The 5,232-nt window shown below is 33.1% G+C and overlaps 1 long non-coding RNA gene across 1 annotated transcript; it reads left to right on the top strand.

The window, feature by feature from the left end:
- The first annotated feature begins 1,486 nt into the window (after positions 1-1,486).
- LOC129916484 (uncharacterized) lies at positions 1,487-4,709 on the top strand. The gene is made up of 4 exons (XR_008772459.1): positions 1,487-2,057; positions 2,128-2,296; positions 2,377-4,466; positions 4,535-4,709. It is a non-coding gene; the product is annotated as an uncharacterized LOC129916484 (long non-coding RNA).
- Positions 4,710-5,232: the final 523 nt, after the last annotated feature.

Raw genomic sequence — 5,232 nt, forward strand, 5'->3', positions numbered from 1 at the left:
TTCTTGTTGCGGAATGGCACGATGTTGTTGCATTGTTGCATATTCCGTGATGGTATTCCCCATGAAGGTTGATACCCATCGTAACCGTAGCCCCAGGGGCGGTGAAAACCAAATGGCGGCGGTTTGAAGTTTGGCGGATGCAGTCCCTGGTAGTATGGAGGCTGCTGATGCTGTGGAGGTGGTTGGGAATGTTGTTGTGGAGTAATCATCTGAGAAGGTGGCTGATGGTGCGGTTGCTGCGGTGGATGTTTCTGCTGAGGCGGAAGTCCTTGCTGATGTTGTGGAGGCTGATGTTGTGGAGATTGAAATACAATTTTTAGGCAAACTCGTACATATAAAAATATTAATATAGAACTTACTTTATCATCACTTAAATCTTCAGATCATCAGTTCAAACCAGACTGTAGTGACAATTACCATCTTACAGTTGGTCATATCGCTAAACGCCAAATTTATTTCTTCACCGACGACTTTAATATTTAAATCATATTAAGTATTCATTTTGTGGAACTTTTCAAGAGTTCATTTAATTTAAATTCAAAATTTTGCTAAACAAAAGCATCAAAAAGCAAACATAAAAAAATAAAGTTTCTCAAATTTGACGTTTTAACAGTATGAATGGGTGCGTTCAATCACCTTTAAGAGGTGCGTTGTTTTTCTAACAAAAGTCAACTATGGTTGTTATGTCAAAAAATATTGTTGAAATGTCTTTGTTTAGAATTAGTTGGGTTCTTTTTTATAAATCATTTAGGAACGATTTATTGTAAGATATATTTCAAACTTTTTTTGAGAATACTTTTATGTGCATTATTAAAACAAAAACTCATGTTTTTTATTCAAAATAAATTCTCTCGCATCATAAAATTACAAAACTCTCTTCTTATTTTTATTTTTTCCGCTTATTTCCAAAAGAAAAACATTTTTAAGTTTTTTTGTAAACAAAACATCCACTTTGATACATCAACAACCTAATGATTGTTTAACTCATATCATGGAGGTGAGTTGGAAATAGTTATGTCGAATTCCCTTCTTTCCAAAAGAACAACTGTCATCCGATGCCAATAAAACATTTTCAGAAGCATTGGGAAGATACAAATAGATACAAATCGGATCTATTTTGGCTACGTTCTTGTACCCCTTGTAAAAGAACGACAAAAGTTAACGAAAGTTAATAATAGTTAACTATTGTTTGAAAAAGAACGCACTTCGGTGGACTGCGTTGAACGCTGTTAATTTATTTTCTTTTGTCCCTATCAATTAATTGTTTGTCAAATAGAAGTGAAAAAGAAAATGATAATCATTGTATATATATTTCCATAGTACTATCATGAAGTAAAACGATCTTAGGAACTCTAGTGGTGACTTGAAAAAGCAGAATTTGTATGAAAAAAACACACTGAGCGCCACCTCAAAAAAGTGGCGACATCAACTAATACTAAATTCGACTTCATGATAGTACTATAGAAATATATATACAATGATGATAATTTCCATCAACAACGAAAAAAAATAAATTTATCAAAGCTGCAATGTGCCTTGTTTACTAGGTTTCTTTGTTTTTTTTTTTTGTTTTTTAAGTAAATTTGTAGTTGCAATTTTGTATTGATATTCTTTCGAAACATAATTAATGAATTCACTGAGAGTTCAAGTTATAAAAATGAAAAAAGGAATTCGTTCCATTCATTGTCCCCTCGAAGAAAATCGTCAACGTCGACCACACCATTCACGTCACAGAAATAGCAGTCAAGTCGAGATGATACTGCTGCTACCGATACTGGTGCCTCCGTTTCAACACCAGAAGCATCAGCAGCATAACCTCTACACTAACATCAAGTCAATAATCATTCGTGGAGGACAGTATCAATAATTCAATGAGCTCTGAAAAACGCAAAGAAGAATGTTTCCCACAAATTCAAGGAACGCATGGGAATACACTTTTTGATGCTTTTCAAACTTAAATGGAATAATTTTTATAGTGGTTAAGAAGAAGAATATTGTCAACTTTTCATGAGTCTCGAAGAATTCAAAGAGGAGACAATAAACAATTCGCAGCTCAGGTAAATCATCTTAATTGCTCTTTGATATTTTTTTAAATATTTGTTCATAAACCCCTTTCTTTGTCCCAAGGAAATTACTTTGGCTAAAATAATCAACGATAATATAGCCAGCCATCAATTAGGAAATAGGTGGTCCAAAAAGACGAAACCGATAATCTGAAAACTCCATGGGCGAAAAGTCCACTGACACTAAACAACTTCTTAACTCCTTGACTGTTCTAGACAATGAATGCAAAGAAGTACGTTTAATGTTCTTTTCTTTATTAATTGCTGAAATGTGTGCGTTTTACATTATCAACTTCTTTTTTCGTATTTGCAGTCAATCCCACACCGGGTTTTGGCTGAAAAAAGGTGCCTACGATATAATCATTACGCTACTCGAACAAGAATTCTCTTCATCCAATCCAGATAAAGAAAATCTTTACTTAATGTGTTTGTACAGCAATCGTTGACCAATCAACAACCGAATCTCTACGACGAAGAAGTCCTGGCCATTCTTTCATTCTTTATTTAATAAGATGTCTTGTTGTTGATGCTCGGGTTTTTTCATTCAACAATAAAGTTTTCGTTAGAAACATTTTGTTCATGAATAATTGAGTTCAATGATTAAAAAATAAGTAAATAAAGTGCAAAAAGATAACAAAAGGTGTGTTTTTGATTACGCCCGTGCATTGGACAAAAACAAAACGAATCGATTATTGCCGATAGCAATTTACAAGGTAAATGCAACAACAATGCAACTAAGCCAGAGGGTGTAAGGTGTTGTTGCATTTAACATTTTAATTACTTAGCCTCGACTGTTTTTTTTTTGTCCAACTTTTTGCTGAAGAAAATTCTGTGGAATGTCCGGAAAATGACCAGACTTGTTGAATACTTAAATATTAAGTACTTTTTGTTTTGATATTTTTTAACAAAGAGGACCTAATCCCTATCTTTGAGATAACAGAATAACTCATCATGGATTGTGGGTGTTTTTTGACCAAACATTTTGTCAGTTTGTATGATTTGGAATACTGATTTTACTAAAAGGAAAAATAAGCTAATATTATTATTTTTAACAATTTTTTATTCTATACTTTTACAAATAAATGCTTTTGGTCTACTCAAGTCATATCTAATTATCTTAGGTATGATTCTAGAATTTCGAGAAGTTTGTGCATCAAAGATAGCCGAGCATCAAGATTTGGAGTTAAGCGCACAAAATTTAGAGTTTAGCTAGTGGGGAGTAGGTCAACTCAAAACTCCAAAAATGATTCATCAATCGATTCAACATTCTTTTTAGGCATATTATATTAAGAAAATACATACCTGTTTTATTTCCAAGATTTAACTACATATATTGGATGTTTTACTTGCACAAAAAAAAAAAAAAAAAATAACACATTTATCGGAATATAAATTTCGTTGAACGGTGCAGTCTATTGAAACACTACATATTTTGGCGTCCTAAGAAGAAAATTCCAGAAGCTGAGTATCATGCCTTCTATAAACCTTTCCAGATGCTACATTTTGTACACCTGTAAAGCTTTATAAGAATAAAATTGTTATCATGATAAGAAGCTTTTAATGACCGCTGTCGTGGATTCCTATAGGATTAAATGCTTCTCGACATCGTTATAGTGTGCTTATAGATAATTTTCTCATCACACCTATAATCCCACTATAAGATACTCCTAAAAAGTTTTTTAGAAGTATAAATATCAGCGTTTACTGATAATTTTTTTACCGTGGGTAGTATACCAGCCTTATAGGTGCGAATAGTCCTTTAGACTTGAAACCCGTAAGCAAAAATGTTAGTTGGTATATACCAACAGGAATTAGAGTGAAACCGCGCCAAAAATACCTACTTGCCTCAACTCAGTGACGTCATCGACGCGCACAAAATTGTGAAAAGCAACACCAAACATGCGCAATGCCATATCTTTAGTAGTTGTATCATGGGTAAGACGTACGAAAATTTCCAGTCTTGGTATAGTTTATCGATGGTCAATACCTTATTACCCCATTTTGTAAGATGGCGGCTCTAAAGCATGGAATACACGATACAATCATCGTACAGGACTTGAGATGTACCGATATCGGTAACAATATCGAAAGAAAGCACATACACCGTGCGATTCACTAACGATTTTATTATCTGTCAAATTAATTTTCTCATTTTTATCCATTATTTGGATGTAAGTTAAAAAAATTTTATGTAATCTCAAAAACTCAATCTAGGTGAATTAAAAGCCCACACACGGTACAGCCCCCAACTAACAATTTCGATGTTATAACGATGGTGAGAAGCTTTTTGTCATCAATAATTTCACACCTAAAAGACTCATATAACCCTGTTTATCATTAAAAAGGCCCCCTTTTTTTACTCCTATTAAACCTATAAGAAGTACAATGAAATACTCCTGTAAAGTTTTTCATCAGTTGTGGTATTCGATCCTATAAATGTGCGAAGAAGTACACTGTAAGACTACTGTAAGGTTTCTCATCAGTAGCCGAAAGTGGTATTCGATCCTATAGGTGTGGGAAGAAGTACACTATAAGACTACTGTAAAGTTTGTCATCAACAAACGAAAGTGGTGGAGGAGAAATAAAAAGTGAGGTTGGATATAAAAGGAGGGGAAATAAAAGGAGGAGAAATAAAAAGAAATTAAATTGTGTTGCATTTATACTGATTTTTATTTAAGTATTAACTTATTTTTATAAACCAAGTTTATCTGAGGAGTTAGGTTGATACTAATAGTATAAAAGAGAAATACTTTAAACTTTACACCAATTTTAACTGTTTTTATATTTTATTTTAAACTATTTACCTAACACACAAAATAATTACAATAACGCACTTGAGAATTTTTAAGTTTGAATAAAAATCAAACACTTTCCAACTAACATTATTGTATTATGACACTGTAAGCACTTCCCAACATCATTATAGTGTGACACTAAACAGAAGTCCAGCGAAGCTTTATACAATGCTTACAGAGAATTTTTCATCGCACCTATAATCCCACTATAAGATACTCCTAAAAAGTTTCTTAGAGGTATAAATATCAGCGTTTACTGATATTTTTTTACCGTGAGTAGTATACCAGTTTTATAGGTGCGAATAGCCCTTTGAGCTCGAAACCCGTAAGCAAAAATGTTAGTTGGGAGCTGCAAGAAATTAAAGATCCTAACC

The sequence above is a fragment of the Episyrphus balteatus genome, chromosome 3 (assembly GCF_945859705.1).
Source record: "Episyrphus balteatus chromosome 3, idEpiBalt1.1, whole genome shotgun sequence".
Taxonomy (NCBI): Eukaryota; Metazoa; Arthropoda; class Insecta; order Diptera; family Syrphidae; genus Episyrphus; species Episyrphus balteatus.